At 38.9% G+C, this 19,699-nt stretch overlaps 1 protein-coding gene across 4 annotated transcripts in view; it reads left to right on the forward strand.

Moving 5' to 3' along the window:
* grik4 (glutamate receptor, ionotropic, kainate 4) overlaps positions 1-19,699 on the forward strand; it is a 347,454-nt gene that overhangs the window by 38,846 nt on the left and 288,909 nt on the right. The window contains exon 2 of one of the 4 annotated variants that reach the window (XM_085184287.1): positions 12,325-12,389. The exons of the other annotated variants lie outside the window; for them this stretch is intronic. The gene's annotated coding sequence lies outside the window, so the exon portion shown is untranslated. The remainder of the gene's footprint in view (positions 1-12,324; positions 12,390-19,699) is intronic. 4 annotated transcript variants of the gene reach the window in all.

The raw sequence follows: 19,699 nt of genomic DNA on the forward strand, positions 1-19,699 counted from the left end.
TGCTGCTCTGAGACTGAGAGAACTAATAGTGCCGCCTGTTGTGCAGTTAGTTTCCAAAACACGTTATTCATGGTTACATACAGTTTTAGACTGATGTGTGCCAAAGCCTAGCATAGCCTGTAACGTTATTATGACGGACACATTTTATGAGTTAATTGAGCTTTAAGTGACTTACAGGTTTCTTTGAAAAATACTTTATTACATCCAGGTTCTTCCTATTTGCTGCCATCCTCCTCCTCTCCTGGCAGCGCAGGTTTGCCGCTGCTAAAACTAAACAGAGCTCCCTGAAAGGCTCAGCCAATCACATTGGCCATATTTGTCACATGATGTAGGACTCCAGTAGAGGACGTAATTTAACTCTTTCTGCACCGCTGGGTGAATGAGACACTGACAGATCGTTTTTTTCTTTCTATTGGGTTAGTTTTTCTTTACTCGAAGAGATCAAATTATTGGTGGGGACAATTCAATAATCGCTGGATATTGGTGGGGACATGTCCCTTCTGTCCATGCCAAATCTACGCCCTTGGTTCTCAGCGTTATTTTGTTATCGTTTTTATCATTTACTCTGTTTTCCTTGGTCTTTTCACGTGTGTTATGAATAAATTTTCTTTTTTTCGGTACCGGTACTAGTTTTATTTTGTTGTATTTATCCGCAACACCTTAAAGGCCGGTCCATGAAAATATTGTCGGGCATAAACCGGTCCGTGGCACAAAAAAGGTTGGGGGCCGCTGCTCTTAATTGTTGTGACACGTGTTAGAAATGCAGAGAGGTGCGCTCGATTTGCCACACGGAGCAGCGTGAGAGTAAAGCACGAGGGAGGGGCTAATAATTGGCTCAGTCATTTTTAATGATCGTTGAAAGCCCAGATCGTAATTGTGATTAAAATTAGATTAATTGAGCAGCCCTAGCTACAACTGTAGCTTGCCTCCATCAGTGTGTGAATGTGAGAGTAAATGGGTGGATGACTGGGTGTGTAAAGCGCTTTGGGGTCCCTAGGGGGGACTAGTAAAAGCGCTATACAAATACAGGCCATTTACCATTTAAATGTCTAAATTACCTCAACATTTCTTGAAGGTCTCCAGAGGCAAAGGAACTAATCATTTGATTCAGGTGTGATGACCCAGGGTGAGATCTAAAACCTGCAGGACACCGACCCTTGAGGCCTTGAGTTCCCAACCGCTATGCTAACAGCTGGAGCCAAGCTACCCATCTGCCAGAATTCATCCACTACTTCGAACACAAATCACAACAGTTGTGTCAAGGCACATTTCTGAAGTCCTGTTTGAATCCTCAAGATGAGCATTTCTGTTGTCGCCATCTTGTTTGCCAAAAAACGAACATAATGTGGAGGCATGGGTCTGACTGTGAATCTACATACTCATTGGCTAATTCTATAGGACTGGAAATGCTTTTGCAATCAGAGGTATCACCATCTTATGGCTGTCAGAGAGAACAGAGGATTTAAGGCACTTCCACTTTGGCTCCATTTTTGTATCCCAGAAACTTTGTCCATGCTTTATGCTGCCAGAGTCTTTAAACTAGTCTTTTCACCATATGTGAGCTGGTTTTGCCTTTTGGATTATTTAAAGGATTATCTGATTGTTATTCTGCTGGCTCGGAGCATCCAAAAAGTTTGTGCATCAGTTATGGTAAGTGTGTTTCTGGTGTTTTATTAGTTAATTAGCTGGTATGTGTGCCTTTATGTGTTGCACTAGTACAGTTTGTGAATGTAGCTTGCTAATCAAGCTAGCTAGTGTTAGCTAATAAATTACCACGACATTACATTGATTCGTATTAAGAACTGTCTGACTCAAAAAAAATCAGCACGGCCACCAAGACTATTAAGTTTCCAGATATGGAGTCCAAAATTAGCGTTGGGGTTTTTAACTCAAGAAGAGTAATGTGTTATTTCAGGGGCGTCTAACTCCAGGCCTCAAGGGCTGGTGTCCTGCACGTTTTAGATGTGTCCTTGATCCAACACAGCTGATTTAGATGGCTGCCTCCTCAACATGTCTTGAAGTTCTTTACACTTCTTTTAAAACTTTTGGGACTTTTGTTTATGATTCTTGATAAAAATGCTAGGGAGCTGCTATATGATTGATCTTTGTTGGCTTCCTCATTGCTGTGTAACAAAAGAGGCAAGTGTTGAGAGAAATATCCTTTACATGAATCTTTCAGTAAAACATCAGTGATTTGTCAACCAGATTTGATGTCAAGAGTCATGTAAAATCCTACAGCATTGTATGTTTGCAGTAATATTTCTAACTGTTTATATAATTCAGCCACCTTGAAAAAGAACTAGCTCCCATAAATAGATAGCAATATCTGTCTGCCAGATAGTCGCTCTAATGTTGATTGAATTGACAATGTAGCCAGAGTTCCAATATGACACATCATGCATTCGCTTTGGATAAAATATAGAGGAGAAATGACCTATGCTTGAATAGTCTGCATGTGTAGGTGGCAGCAGTGGAGCTGAGGTGAGGGGGTTACATGTTTGTGTACACACTCATTTGCTCACTATCTGCAACTTAAAAGGACATAGACGACAACAAATGTGGCATAAGTGTGTAGAAAACCCCCACATTGCCAAGGCCCTCCACTTGAGTGACATCTCTTAGTGATTACCATACATGCTCCATCAACGGATCAAAGAGAGTTGCTGTGCTATTCAACTCAAAGAGACTGACTTGGTGTTGTGTGCTAGATGACGATAATTGAAATTGCTCCTCTCGTCACTCCAACTTAGTTACTCTTCTTGTTTTTTCTCATCCATTAACACTTCTCTTCTTCTCTCTGTTGCTCCCACCCCCTGCTCCCACTATCTCCTCACCCTTCTCCTCTCCCCTCTTGGCCTTTTTTATTTCCCTCTCAGTGAGTTTCTCTTCATTCACCACTTCTGTCTGCCCCCACCCTAGCTTTCCATGTTTTTTGGCTCCCATCTCAGAGCAGAATGTCAATGGTTATTGGAAGACTGTGTTTAGGATTCACACAGTGTGCTGGTATAAGCTTATAAGAGTAATTAGATCTTCACTTGCCGTTGTTCTTCACTTAAAAGGGAGGCTATCGTTTTTGTCTCTTCTCCTCCCTGATCATTTGACATTCTGACGTCTGCATGGGAACAAAGGGTAACAAAAGAAAGCCAAAGAGGGAGGTTTGCAGACAGAGAAAGAAACATAGATAGAGGACACAGTGAGGGGAACGAGACCAATGAAGGGAGCAGAGCACAGAAGTTGACCGGATTAAAATAAAATGGAAGTTTCTTTGCTTCTGATTTACTTTACACACAATGTAAAGTAGACAAATAGGATCACTAGTGTGTAGATAAGGTCTGCTGGAGATACATAGCATGTCAACATCATATATACAGCATGTTTGTCTGCACGTGCAAACACAGGCTGTCCCTTCTTATGAGAATACTGATGCAAACGCATACAAGTGTGCATACTATTCAAATGCATGTACACAGAAATATGACAAACCCTTTATTCCCTGTTCAAATGTGGTCTGATGAGTGTGTCATGTCCTTGTCAGTGTCTCTTCTCATCAACAAGACTTCACTTCAACTTCGAGCTTTTCTAGACTAGCAGAATTCTAATCCTAAAGTGTTGCTGGATCACGTTTGGCAAACAGACAGGCAAAGCGCAGCTTATGGCTCAAGGGGCTCAGAGTAAATTTGAAATCTGTCTGCCTTTTTCGGCTTTGATAACATAAGCTTTGATAGACCAACTGCATTTATCCAAGCAAGCATAAGTAATCAAAATAATTTTTTTTGGCCACATCTAGTTTGGTCAATTTAGTTTTGATTGATTGATTGATTGAATCTTTATTTTGAACATGTTGAAAAAGTACAACAACATAGAATTAAAAGAGACAAATGAACAAAGCAAAACAAAAGGAAAACGAGCAACCACAACTACAAATAACTTTCATGTTCAAAAAGGAGCATGAAGAAGCATAAGCTTATTTAATCCCACCCCTTTTCCACTATCTAGTGGACAATAGACTACAGAAATACCTCCTTGCAATTACATTATATGTCATGTGTATTTTTTTTATTATTCATTTTTTTATATATATACATATGTTTCTATCTATCCATACATACATATATACACATACGCACATATACACATTTTCAATAACCCCAGTAACACCTCAAAGGATACACAACCTACAGATATATATATATATATATATACCCATACCAACATACCCGTGCACCCGCCCACACATGAAAATATTGGACAAGAACACCCTATCAAATCTCTACCTCTTCCCTGTACCCTGTAAAAACCATATCCTTAAACCGTTTTTTAAACTTAGTTAATTACTCTTAATCTTTTTAAGGTATGCTGTAAATACGTCTAGCTTCAAGACAAGTCAGTGAGTTTTTAATGGATAAAAGGAAAACATTTGTTTTAAATTGATCATTCACTTTTCAGTCACAGTCACCAATCAGAGGTCTTTAGTCACCACTGCTTGGATTAGACATCCCTACTATAAATTTAGCATTATATGAAGTAAGTTTTAAGTGATGCCCTTGATTCACGAGTTGTTTGTGTCCCCTTTCAGCTGACTTCTTAGCAGAATAGACTATCTTTCTTCTAGAGTTCACCAGGAAATGTCTCTTCAAATCTTATCTTCAGAATGCCAGGACTGTGGGTCATGGGTGTCTGGATATTTTTATACCTCAAAAGCACCATAATAACTGCACACACAATAACAGACCACAGTAGAAGACTTGATGTCTCTTAACAAGGAAGAAAATCAAAATGAATGTTTTTAAATCTGCATCGGTACAAAGAAAATATGAAGGGAACATTTTTTTTTTTGGTTTCAAGACTCAGAGCTGGAAAATAGGACAGTTTGTTCTGGAAACTGAAGGTTCTGAGTTCAGGCCGGGGTCTTTCTGTGTGGAGTTTGCATGTTCTTCCCGTGTTTGTGTGGATTCTCTCCGGGTACTCCAACTTCCTCTCACATTCTAAAGACATGTTAGTGGGGTTAGGTTAATGGTGACTCTAAATTGCCCATAGGTGTGAATGTGAGTGTGAATGGTTGTCTGTGTCTATGTGTTAACCCTGTGACAGACTGGCGACCTGTTAAGGGTGTACCCTGCCTCTTGCCCCAAGACAGCTGGGATAGGCTTCAGCCCCCCGAGCCGAAATACAACAAGGCTTTTATTCATAGACTTTGCTGATCTATTAGGATCTGTTCTTTTTAAATATGACTGTGTTCTTATCACTGGTGATTTTAATATTCATATCTGTTCTAAGGATGATCCATTAGCCAAAGACTTTCTTGCTCTAACTGACTCCCTTAACTTGTTCAGTGGGTAAATGAACTAACCCACTTTAAAGGCCATACCCTTGATCTGTTTTTTTCATATGGCCTGGACATTTGTATTAAGGATATTGACAATATTGTGATCTCTGACCACTTCCCAGTTACTTTTGATGTTGATTTATGCAATACAGAACCTCAGCCTGAGGGCCTCCGACGCCCTATGTGCATATTAATTCTGAAACTTTGGCAAATTTTTCTGTAGCCTTACTTAATTCTGCACCCACTATTATTGATTGTCCCACATATCATACAGTTGATGACTTTGCTAATTCTTTGCCAAAGAACCTTCACTCTAACCTTCACTTTGTAGCACCTATTAAATTAAATGTCCTAGAACCCATTCCCTGCATTGGTTAAACGAGTCTACACGTGCCGTACGACGTGTGTGTCGCCGAGCTGAGAGGAGGTGGAAAAAACACAAGCTCCAGGTATCCTTTGATATCTTACGCACCAGCCGCCTGAAGTTTCAAAATGGCTAAAGCAGCTTTCTTTTCTGAAATTATTGAGACTAATGGCCATAATCCTCGAATGCTGTTTAACATCTAATAATAATAACTCAGTGGTGAATCCCTGTCATGAAATGCCGACGGTGTCTTCTCCGGCTCTCTGCGAACAATTTTTAAATTACTTCACAGATAAAATTTTATCTCTCAAGTCTTCACATCCTTTAGGTGTGAGCCCTGCTTTCACCCCTGGATGTTTATCATCTTTTCATCAGCTTGAGCCGGTGTCACTCCCTGCCCTTAAGCAAATAGTTGAACAACTGAAAAATACAAATATGACATTCTCCCATCACGCGTTATCAAGGATGGTTTTGATGCAATTGGGCCCAGTATTTTAACTACAATGAATTCATCATTGCTTTCCGGCCATGTTCCGTCAGCCTTTAAACATTCTGTAGTGCAGCCTGTTCTCAAAAAAAGGAGCCTCGATCATAATGACTTTGTGAACTACAGGCCAATTTTCAAACTCCCGTTCCTGTCCAAAATCTTGGAGAAGATAGTTCTCTTGCAACTCCAGGCCTATCTGGATGTGAACAACATCAATAATAAATTTCAGTCCGGCTTTAAACCACATCATAGCACTGAAACAGCTCTACTGAGAGTCCTTAATGATCTTCTTCTAATTGCAGATTCAGGTCGCTCTGTGGTCTTAGTCTTATTGGACTTGTCCTCAGCCTTTGATATGGTGGACCATAATATTCTACTAACGAGGTTAGAACATACAGTGTGCATTAGAGGTGACGCCCTTAACTGGTTTAAATCAGATCCTTCGAACAGGTCCTCCTCTGTCACTCTGGGTACCTATTCTTCCTCTGCTGCATCCTTCTGCTGTGGTGTGCCTCAAGGCTCTGTGTTGGGCCCAATGTTATTCTCACTGTATATGCTACCTCTAGGCTTAATCTTTGAAAAATACAATATGTAATTTAATTGCTATGCTGATGTTATACAAATTTACTTCCAGCTAACTGATGATGTTGCTCTGTCACTGTACTGCTTCCTAGAATGCACAAGAGAAATGAAAGAATAGCTTTTGGGCAACTCTCTTATCTTAAATGAAAAGAAAAACAAAATTGTGGTGTTTGACAGTCATATTTCCTGGGGCCAACTAGTTGATACCTTTGGAACCCTCGCCACTTTTCTCTCTGACACTGTTAGTAATCTAGGTGTGCTGCTGGATAGCTCTTTCAAATTTGACAAACAAGTGTCCTCTGTAGTCAAATCTAGCTTCTACCAATTGCGTCTTTTTTCGAAGGCTAAGCACATAAGGATCTTGAAAACCTTATTTATGCCTTTGTGACCTCTAGATTGGATTACTGTAATTCCCTTTACTTTGGTCTCCATGCTGCTCTTCTCCATAGATTACAGCATGTCCAAAATGCAGCGGCACGCCTTTTGACTGGAACCGGAAGGTTTGCCTCTATCACCCCTGTCCTTGTTGATTTGCACTGGCTTCCCATCAAATACCGCATCGAATTTAAAATATTGCTGCTTACCTTCAAAATTCTAAATAATACAGCACCTAGTTATCTTGTCGAACTAAGACCATACACCCCTGGGAGAGCCCTCAGATCATCAGCCCAATTACTCTTGGTTCAGCCTAGATCTCGGCTTAAAACCAGAGTTGCCCAGGCGTTTGCCCTGGTTACACCTAACCTGTGGAACAACCTTCCCATTGCTGTTCGTGTGTCTGACTCCATCCAATCATTTAAATCACGATAAAGAAAATCGCTTATTTAACCTTGCTTTCCCAGTTAGTTAATGCCTGTATTTTACACTTAATTCCATTTTTATCTTTCTACATATGTTTGTCTAGTTAAAATCTGTGTTTTTAGCAAGTTTGATTTGATATTATTGTGTAATTAGTGTCATTGACCTGTTAGCAAATTCAGTACTTTGTTAATGGTCTTAAATTTTAATGTTTTAACCTGCTGTTTTATTGTGAAGCACTTCGGTATACCGTTTTAAATTTACTATATAAATAAAGTTGTATTGTATTGTATTGTATTGCAGATATTTAATGTTACAAGTTAACATTCCTCTATGTAGTTTTCTTACAACATGACACAGTATTCGGGATCAGTCCAGTAATAAACAATATTTTAAAGTTTGCAGAAAAAAATAGATGTTCAGTGCTATTTTTTTACAGACCTGTTGGATCTATTGTTAATTTTTAAAAGATAATTTGCTTCCTTCTTAGATATTGAAAAGTTATACGAATATAATTAAATAAGCTGTAAAAGAAATACACTGCTGCAATCACGTAGCTTCACCACAATCAAATACAGTTATTGCGTGGAATTGCCAAGATGCCACTGAAATAGTTGTAATGCTAACTCAATATTTAAAAATACAATAAATTCACCTGTATAGAACCAGTTAAACCTTTATTTTTTTGTCCTTTATCATGAAAAGGATGACATTTGAATGATGCACTAAAAGCACGATTATAGTTTTGCCCTTCAGAGAGAATTAGTCATCAGTGATGGGGGAATACAGGAGAAGTCAATACTGCTTGTTCTCATCCTCAAGACAAGAAAAATGATTGATGTTGAAATCCTAATCTGGCTGAGTAGATGCTGAACCACTTTGGGCCTGCAGTCCAGTCAACATGTTGGCTCAGTCTTAGTGGGTGTAATGTATGTTTATGTGTATGTATACAGTATAGAGATTATATAGAGTTTTGTTATAGTACAGAACACTACTCGTTCTTTGCCAGTAAAATCGGGCTATAATTAGTATTTAAAAGATGATGAGCACATTTCAGCTGGCTAAACCTTATTTTATTGTTAAATTGTTGATTAAATCCATTTACTTCTATATTTACACCAAGTAAAAAAAAATGTGTCTATGAAATGTTTTGCCTGTGACTGAGATAAACCCATTAGATGTAGATCCAAGTGTTCCAGTTTCTGTTTTCCAACAAATGATTCATCACAATATCATAGTAATTGTGTCAAAACAATCTATTGCACATGCATATTAAATGCACAAGTGCATGCAAATCTGGCTAATTATGATACAATACCAGTATAGAAAAGTCCTGAGGCACAACAATACTATTAAAAGACAAAATCAAATTATTGCAGTTTTTTCAGTGTATTATTTTGAATTCCATTCTCCTACATGTGACATATATCTTTTTACACCACATAAAACTGTGTGTTGAAATTCACCCTTTTTAAATATTACCTGAACTTACATCTGAAATATTTTGTAAAATAAAAATGGACCTGCAGTTTTTTACAGTGTTGTTTTTGGATGTGGTTGATGCCTGTCCAGTTTCAAATTTTCACATATTTGACAGACTTTTCAAAGTATTTTTGGCTTGCCCACACTTGCTGCACATTTGCAAGCTATTTATCAACCTATCTCCACCCCAGCTCCATTATTATGGTGTGTCTGATATAATCAGTGTCATATTTGCTGTCTTGCTGCTCTCCCCCATGCTTTCTATATATGCACATGGAAGGATGGGGATATACCAGAATGGAACCATATTACAAATTATAAATTTATGGAGCTGGAAATAGCAGTCTTCTCAAATTATGGGGGCCTTGACTGAAATGGTGTCATTGTTTTAAGTTGTGCCACTTGCTGCCACTTACTTATACTGCTGTATTATTGTATAAAGCACTCACTTCCATACATTGTGATTTGTTTTATGCAGTTCTTTATTCTTCCCATCAGTTACGTGTAGCACCTATCACTAATCATCCACTCAGTCTTCCCAGTATATACTGTATCCTCCCTGCTGTTTCTTCATCAGTAAAGATTGTCTTGGTACTCTCTGCAGTCAAGCGTTACAGCCGTTCAAGTTTGAATTTCTTGTGTTTTCTTTTTTATCACTTAAGATATTTCCCTGTGTATTCTAGTTTGCTCATGTGTCAAGTAATTTCTCCTTGGCTTATGAAGTTTTTGGTTTTTTACCAAAAACTGTTGGTAAGTTGTTTGCCTTCTGTGGATCACCCCCTGGCTAAAGACTTTTAGACCTCATTCCCGGTCTCTTAAGACCAGTAATTGGGTCCTGCATCTTGAACTACTGTATCACAAACAGTCTTACACTGAGATTTTAACAGCATTGTTTGGCTTTTTGGTTGCTTTTATTATTCTAAACTCTAGTTTTATAATTTTTCTTTTCGCTATTTTAATTATTGCTGCCCTCTGAGAGTGGATGCATTAGTTGAAGACCCATTACACCATTCAGATTTTTATGCCACTTAGCCTCATTTCTCTGCCTTCCTCCGCCTGTAATCCTGACGGTGCCGTCAACATGCCACAATGACTGATTTACATCTTATATAAAGTAAGTTGCCATGAACATTATTGTCCTGATGACGATTATAATAATATGCTACATACTGACTGGCCAGGTAAAGATTGGTAGTACCCATTTTACCTTTAGAAATGCTTTAATTTTTCATGGTGTAGATTCAGCTAGGTGGTGGAAACATTATACAGGGATATTGACAGTATAGCATCGCACTGTGCTGTAGATTTATCCGTCAATGATGCAAATCTCCTTTTCCACCACATCCCAAAGTTGCTCTATTGGACTGCATTATGCAGAGGCCATTTGCGTGCAGTGAACTCCTTGTCATGTTCAAGAAAGTAGTTTGAGATAATGTGGCATTTGTGGCATTGTTATCCTGCTGGAAGCAGCTGTTAGAAGACGGATACACTATGGTCATAAAGGGATGAACATGCAACAATATTCAGGAGGGATGGAGCCACGCTTTCTTGTTGTTTGTGCAAAGTTCTGACCATGCCATCCAAATGTTAAAGAAGAAATCGAGACATTTTCCTAGTCTTCCATTATGTAGAATACAGACAAATATTACACCTGCTGAATGTTATATTTAAATAAGAAAATGATAGCTCTAAAGCAAGGATGTCTCATGTTTCTCTGTCCTTGTGTCTCTACTTCGCTTGCTTGCACATCAAGTGAGGAGTTATTTTATGAGCATGTAGCAGCAGCCATTAGACTGCTTCATGAGTACTTAGTGTAATAAGCCTTAAACTATGCAAATTTGTCTAAATTTCAGTGTAACAGCTCTTATGTACTCTTTCTGCCTCCTCCCTATCACTTCTGAGGGGGTCTGAACAGTAAAGGTTACAAGCTAATGAGTCATCCTAAAAAGTAATCGCACAGCAGCAACACAGCAGCAATTTAAACTTTGGAAGAACATTAAAAAAGAGATGAAAACTCGATGAGGAAGAATTTGCATCTTTAACAACAATAAATGGAAACAACTACGTCAAATGGGAAAATTGTATATACTTGAGAATTTTCAGTGTTTTCAAATTCCACAATCCAGTTAACTATATTTAATTGTTTCATATTTTAAATCTTAAAATGTCTTAAAATGTTGGACATATAATTTTGACACTAATGCAGACTCTATAGCTGTACAGTGTGTATCAAGTCAAAAAGCATGATGACATAGGGTTTGCTTATAGGCCGAGTCTACTCCACAAACTGGAAGCGCTTTGAATTGTATACATGCTGGAGCATCAATTAAAAGGAAAAAAACACAGGGGATCTGTTTCAAATCTTGTTCCCTCTTTTTGGAATTGCTAACACCAGCCTCTGCATGTGAAACTCTGTTGAACTGAATTCATTTCAGATTTAAAAAGCCTTAATTTGAGCCTGTTGAAACCTAAAGAAAGCCTTCTAGGAAAGGGAATGAACATTCAAACTATCGGAGTGAACGGCCCATCTAATTCAGCTGGGAAAAAAAGCAATTTGGAGGCAACCCTAATTTTCAACCAACTGCTTTATGGTTTCTTTTGTACCTCACTTTAAAAAGCAGGTTTTAAGAAGGGCATCATACAGGAACTTCATTATAATATTCATGACTGCATGCAGCTACAGTAACTCTGTGTTACATGAAAGGTCTCTTTGATTTTGAGAAAACAAACAATCCATTAGCTGTTCCAGCGGCCTGAGTGCTCTGTGACCGATTAGCTCGACTTTCTCCCTTCCACTTCAGTCCAGCAGAGCACTTGTTCTTCCCCATCCTTCTCTACCTTGTCTTCCCCTCGCCATCCCTTGCTACTCAATGACTCAATGGCTCTTAAAATGGCTATCAACACATGTCCGTCATAGTTAGATCAGCCGCAAATCCCAGATTTTCATTAAAGATATGTAAATATATAGTTCTGCTGCATTTAGTCCTTCATATAAAGTCTGACTTAATCTGAGGAGCACAATGATCACAAACTGAAAACACATGTCTAATAGAGAGAGAAAAAGAGAGCTGAAATGAGCATTTCATGAAGGTTCCAGGCTGCTGCTTCTAATCCTCCACAGTCGGCGCTGCCAATCGACGTAGCCCAGCCAGCTGCTGCTGATGGGGCTTGATGTGAATGTGGTGGGAGTGACGGTACACTCCCATCAAGAGGCAGAAGCAGCAGCAGCCAGTGATTAATCCTCATGCTGCAGCCACTAATGATTTATTTATTTGGAAATTACAGAGCCCTGGGAGTGCTGGGCACGATTGATAACGAAACCCAAGAGCGAGGGTGGGGACGAAGTGGAGGTAGGCTCAGATATTTACCACTTCCTCCCACCTCAGTGCTTGTCAGTTCCTTTGTTGACTTATAAAATATACAGACTGTGTCTGTGTGTATGTGAATCCATACACAGGGGGGCCTCAAGAGGCTAATTCTCAAATTGACATCAGGGAAGATTTCCAGAAGAGCACTTTTTTCAGATGCTAAACGTTGCATGGGGCTTTTCTGCTGTAGGCAGGAGTTTAGCAGCGGCACAAGATTCCTGCTGTGAAGATATTGATGTTTGATCGCAGGGTGTCTTGCTCTAAAAGTGGGTGTAGATGTTTTGTGCAAGACAGGCAATTAATACATTATTTTCATCTTTGTCTAACGCTGAAATTCAAGTGTTTATGCAGTAGTTAGACAGCAGTTTATTTACATCTGCCTGCTGTCTTTGTCTGACGAAGAATGTGGTTTTAGAGCCCGGGGTGGCAGATTCTGTTGAGACTTATTGTTACGCAGACTCTTTTCATCCATGAAAGCTCATACAGCTCAAATTCAAGCTAAATGAATATAGCTTTAAATATTTCATACTATACTGACATGATGCTTACTGAAGCGATTGTACTATGGTACGTTGTTATAGCATAGTATATGACTATGTGAACTAGGACATGGGTGATAATGAGCTTTTTGTCAAAAGCTCCAGTCTGTAAATCACCACCATGAAGCTCTGCTAACATGATTTATTTGACCTCATTAACGTTAATTGAAGTTGCTTTCCTCTTCTCACTGAACTTTACGTGAGCACTGTTGAGATGAACTCTTGAGAAAACGGTTGGACTCGGATTATCATGAACAAAATTATTGTGGTTGTCATTATTGTTGCAGTATTGTTGAAATATTGTGCAAATGTTCAAAAAGCAGTGTTGCACACACGGCACCAACTTGTACACACTCACATCTGAGTAAAACTGATAATTTACAGGCTTAGCACCTGGAGCCATAAATTCCCAGCCAAGTTTGATACCAAGGCTTATTAAGTCATTAAACTCTCTCTCTAACGCACACGCGCGCGCACACACACACACACCCTTCTGTGTAGCATTTCAGTATATCAAATAACCGCAAATGAGCCTTAAAAAGACTGTGACAGTAATGGCATTAAGCTCAGCAAGTAACATAAACACAGGTGTTTCAAATAGGAGTCTACAGATTTCTCTTGCTGGAACACTTGACAACCCCCTGTGATTTTAATCTAAGCTGTCCAATGTGTTATCATTAGCATTTAGTGAACAGAGTTTGCAGACACAACATACACTGCAGAAAATCAATAACTAGAGCAGGAGAATCAAACTCATATACAGTCTAAGTTGTTCTGTAGTGTATCAGAAAGATACAATCCAATAATTGAAATGCCTAATAAGCCTTTCCCACCAGGAAAAAAAAAGGAAGCACACTTTGTTTCTCTTTCTTTTAATGTAAATAAGTTTAAGTATACATTTAATAAACCGCCCATTTATAAAACTAGTGATGAACACCCTGAGAAAAATAAGTGTAATTTCAATAATGTGTCTTATTGAAAAATTCTACTGAAACCAGTCAGGGTGGCTCTTTGGGATTACACTTTCAGAAACAAATTAACATTACAGAAAATGAAGCAGCGGCTCATTACTCTGACTTCTGTTAATTCACAAAAAGCGTCCCGTGTTATTTACTGCAGATACACTGTGAAAAATCAGAGCATTTTATAGTAAATAGGGGAAAAAAGCAGGAAAGATTTGTTTTTGTTTCTTTAATCTTCTGTCACATAAATAACAAACAAGCAAAACCCACCTCCCAAAACCTAAATTTCATTTTCTGTGAATTATTGGTTTATTGTCAGTAATGCATTCCATTTATAAACCAGACAAATTTATGCTCTTGTTCATTGCAATTTTCACCTTTTCCTAAACTATCAGGTGGGTCGGATTGCATATGTTGGACACTCCTGGTATAGAGGAACTGCAACAATTTACCTTTACATTACTGAAAACCCATCATTTGTTAGGAATAGGAGGAAAAAACAGAAAGTTATTCCCCTTTTATCAGGTATTTTGTATTATTATGGTGCGTCATTGTGAGCTTTGTACAGTTTTTTGGAAGCCAAGGAATAATTCTAACTAAGCATATTTTTCTAAAGAGGCCACTTTGTATGTGTTACATAGTGGAGTGTCATACTGAACTTTGAAAACTTCAAGCTTTAATCCGATTACAACGATTTCTCCACACCACAAATATGCACACTGTAGCCGAGTTGCCTTTTTCTGACCATCTGGGCGTAACTGGTGTCTTTATGCACAGTTTTTACTGCGAGCTTAATCTGCATTTATAGCAATATAAATAAAACAACATTAAAATGAATACAGTAAATCTTGCCTGTGACGGATCACGACCTTGTAAAAAGCGGATGCCTTTGCTAAGAACGGACACGGGCATGCATCTTTATATAGCTGTGCTAAACTCCATATTTCAAAAAATATTTTAACCAACACAAGTAAAGTATTAATATTAATGTGAGAAATTAAACGCACATGAAAGCACTCACCTCTAAGTCCATTTTGTGATTCTTATGTATTGAATGCTAGTTGATATCTAACCAGTATGACAAAACTGCATGTCATTATATTTGAAACATTTTTATCAGTATTGCAATATGCAAGAGATTTGTGTGTGTGTGTGTGTGTGTGTTTTAATAGCAAAGTCTTAATTGTATCTCATATGTTTTCTCATAAGAAGCACATTCTGGTGAGGCCATTTTGCAGATTGTAATTAGGCCTCGGGTTGAATATGAGTGGATCTTTTAGCCCACTGGCGATTGCAACAAACTGAATAGGGCTAAACAGAACAGATGCCCCCTATGGCAATGTGACTCAGTTTGATTAATCCAGGGGCTTTGCTCATTCAAAAACACAGAGGAAAAATGTCTCCCTTTACCACTGCATCATGCTTTCTGTCTATTTTCATACTCTCCGTCTATTGTTCCCTCTTCTCTTTCCAAGAATCTGCATTATTGCCCCGCTTTGAATTCTCCCATTGTCCTCCCACTCATCTTGTTCTGGATCTCTTTCTCATCACCCAACTCTCTTTCCCCCATTCACGCGTCTTCTCTTCATTACTTTTCAAATACTCTGCCCAAGAGATGAATGTATATCTCAGGATCAAGGTGTTTTCTTTTTCCTCATGGGTTTTTATTTTTGTTTTTATTTTTTGTCACCGTACCAGTCATTGGTTTGTAATCTGCTCAATAAAAAAACGTGAAAGCTCCTGTAAGCATCATGAGTGAGCTGTAGCGCTTTCAGTCTGAGCCCGGTCAGTTTCTCTGTCCCCACCTTCTAATTTGACTCTCTACCTAACTTGTCTCTGGTTTTGTGAGTATCCAAGGCAGACAGCGATTCTGAAAGCAGTTTCAATCAAGTCGGCTTAGCTGGTTGCATTAATGGCCTTTCATCGGCCCTGCATCTTCTAGTGCAGATTTCATTCCGAATGGGTGTTGTTATTGCATGTAAATTGCCCTGGAGCAGTTCATGTTGTCAACAAAGAAATTATTTGGCATGTCTTCGCCAGTATATTTCTGAATCGCTTATGCTATCTTACTCACAAGCTGGCTGTAACGATTCTTGTTGTTTTCTTTCCAGTGCATTTGAATTGTGATTGGATCATCTTCTTCATTTATTTGCCCCCACAACGGCGAATAGCCAGCGACAAAGATACTATTAACACTTAAAATAAGTGTATTGCATACATATATGCATAGTAGGTGTAAAGAATGAATGCGAGGGTCATTGACAGAAGTAAAGTGAGATTGTTAGTCACAACTCTGATCTTTTCATTATCTTCTCTCAGAGAGATTCTTGGCCATGATAATTACTGTGGAGTTCACTGTGTGGGTGTGTCATCATCAGGAACACTTATTAAAAGAGAGAGAAGACATTGATTGGGTTCAAGTCTCTGTCAGTGTCACATTTAATTGAGTACTGCAGGGAATGCATAACTGAGAAAATAAACACTCCATTAATGGCCACACACACACACACACACACACACACACACACACACACACACACACACACATGTACTGTGGTCAGATTAAAAAGTGCTGTGTTTGGCATCACCTGCAGAATACTGAAATAGTTAATTAACGGGCTCAGTATATAATGGACATAAGACAATAAGAAAAAACATGTAATGTATCTTGAGATCAGCCTATATTAGTGCTCCAGTATACTTCACTATCAGCTGCAATAAAACTATAAGCTGAAAAACAAGAATCATCTACATGTCATATGTACATATCTATGATTTATTGCTAGAATTACGAATGAGATGTGAAATTATTTATGTCAGGCAAGAACAAGAAACAAGAAATCTTTGCTCCCTTTAGGGGTCTCCACAGCAGCTTGTCTGCCTCTGTCTCACTCTGTCCCTAGCTTCCTTTTCTGTCACACCAGCCCTCTGCATGTCCTCCCTCATGAACCTTCTCTTTGGTCTTCCTCTTTTCTTCCTGCCTGGCAGCTCCACATTCAAAATCCTTTGTCCAGTATATCTAGTCTCCCTTCTCTGCATATGTCCAAACCATTACCATTGCTTTGCCTTTAATCCTATCCATACTGGTCAGACAGAAACAGAAATAGCACATTTCAAATAGTAAAACATCTGTAGTAGGAGCAATGATCATTAATGACTGAGTCTCCAAAGTGGTGCAGACTTGTTGCCTGGCTGTAAACTGCTTGTGCTTTTTTTTTTTTGACTGCATTCCCTTCACCCCCCAGACATCAATGCAAAGAAGAGAAATGTAATATGCCACTTGTGCTTGCTGCTTAGTAACTTTCAAAGCTTTCTGGTGCTGCAGCTTGTTCTTGCTCTTTGTCAGTGTCTATATTCTATGGTTCTTCTAACATGCTGAAGTTAGCCTTAGTTAGATGGCAATAGACACACAGTTGATTCGGTCACCTGCCTTATATTTTTTAAAAGCACGTGACCTTATCCAAACACTTTCCAAGGATGGCTTATGTGCAATAAACCACCCTTTAGATTCGCATTTGTGATTCAGTATTGGTTTTTGGCCTTGTTCCTTGTGTACAAAGATTTCTCCAGATCATCTATCTTTCAATAATACTTTGTAAATCCACAAATTTGCAGTTACAGAAATGTCATTCATAAATAGTTGAACTATTTACCCTCACAGTCTTTCACAGAACTGTGAACTTCTCCCAGTTTTTACCTCTGAAAGATATCTCAAGGATGCTCTCTTACACTCAATCAATTTTTCTTTTGTGTCTCTGTCTCAACTTTTTTTTTAATGTGTTGCATCAAATATGAATTACTTTCTGCTACTGAATGAACCTTATTAAGATGAATCCTTTAATGGGTATACACTATGTGGAGAATGTAAATTATCATTCCTGTCAGATGATCAATTACATCACCTCTCCGGTCTGTCCAAGAGACTGCCATGATTGGACACGATACTCTGAACCAGCCAGGCCTGCTGACACTGTCCTCTTACTTTTGAAGCCAGATGTGAAGAGGAAGTGGGAGGTGAAAGGGTCACTGGATCCAAATCATGTGATCCTTATCTGAAGATGCAATGATCTGCTTAATGATCCCTAAAAGTGAATTGAGCTTGGTTTGTAACAGTGTGTGCACCCGTAAGCATGATTGGCTTAGTTTCTGCAGGCCACTGAGCACCATGGCTTTTGTCTTTTCTGCACAGAAACACAGAGACTAAAGATAGCCAAGTCTAATTCTCCTTTAGCTTTTAGGGAGAGCCTTTGCTTTGTCCCTTTATACATCTGCATCCCCAGCTGTCTGACTCAGCTTGCGTGATGCTCTCGGCTGTCGCAAGTCTTTGACCTGACCTCTCACTTCCCCCCTTGTCACCATAATTACTTACATACCTCAGTCCTCATTCTTTTTCTGTTTTATTTCAACCTCACTGACTTCCCTGACTTGTCTTACCTTAGTTTTTTCTTAATGGCGCTGTTCTGTCACCCTCACCCTATTAGATGCTTCACCCATGCTCTCCCTTCAGACTCATTATCAGAAGATCCCTGCCTTTTGCAGTTGGGTTTAGACATCAACACGGGGCGCAGGCAAAAGTACAAAGTCGTTAGGGCAGAATAATCACACTGCAATAATAAAAAAAGAGAGGAGATGACAGCCATTCATTTGATTACACCATTGTTATTAATTAACGCTGTTGAGAGGCTCTTCTATCCCACAATGGTGTTGCATATGTGTAAAGAAAGAGAGGAAAACAAGTGAGAAAGAAGAGAGGCCACACTAAGATTTGTTCTGTTTGACAAGAAAGGCTGTGAATAAAGATGACTGGCCCATCTATCAGGCTCCAAATAAAGAGAGCTGTTTTACTGTTTAATGGCCACTTCACTGTGCTTCTATCACGCAAATGAGTCCAGCTGACATTTCCTCCTAAATTCCATTTAACACCAGCTCGCCTTATCTCCATATGGGGTTTCAAGGCAATAATTCTTGTTTGCATGTTGTAACTGCTGCCTAAAGAGGGGTGTCACGAGTCGGTTGATCTGAAACACTTGTGATTTACATGTGGAAAATACAAAGTTCTTCGCCATCCCTTTCCTCCATGTAAACACTGGTTCTTTGTGACGAGTTTGTGTTCATTTTTATTGCATTTACAGTCCCTTAAGGGTTTTCCAGTTCTTAACCTATTTATCCAGAGCAGGAATGCTGAGCACAAATGTCTAATTAAGAAATGAATTGTACCACTCTTTAGGAGCGGAGGTTCTCTCATCATCATCGCTTTTAATTCTTTCACCTTGCCTTAGGTTTACTGCATAATACAGGAGTGTGCAGGAGGCAGTAGTAGAATATGTTGCTTAGACATTTTTCAGAGCGCTTGTTACAATTAATTTTGCATGAGTCTAGTATCGCAGGTGCACTCTGGCTCTTGGCCCAGGACAAGCGGATCATTCCGTGATGCTTAAATGAACTGAGCAACATTGGAATTCGTGTAAATTTTAATGAATAAATCCTCTTGGCTTATGTTTGTCAGCACTCTCCATTACCCAAATGTAAACATACCATTTTTTTTTTTTTTTGTATTCTGATGAAGAATAAGTTGCAGCTGTCGCCTGTAGCAGAAAACTTTGATTTTTTTCTGCTTTGTTTACGTGTACAATGAATGGTTTCTTCCCTAAAAGACTGTTTTGTCATGAATTTATCCTCCAGTTTGTTGATCCCCTGCTCAACCTTTAGGCCTTCAGGTGTTTTTCTACTTTTATAAAACAATAGCACATGCCCATGCTACAGTATTGTTTGGTCTGTTTGTGCTATTGGA

The sequence above is a fragment of the Neolamprologus multifasciatus genome, chromosome 14, assembly GCF_963576455.1.
Source record: "Neolamprologus multifasciatus chromosome 14, fNeoMul1.2, whole genome shotgun sequence".
Classification (NCBI taxonomy): domain Eukaryota; kingdom Metazoa; phylum Chordata; class Actinopteri; order Cichliformes; family Cichlidae; genus Neolamprologus; species Neolamprologus multifasciatus.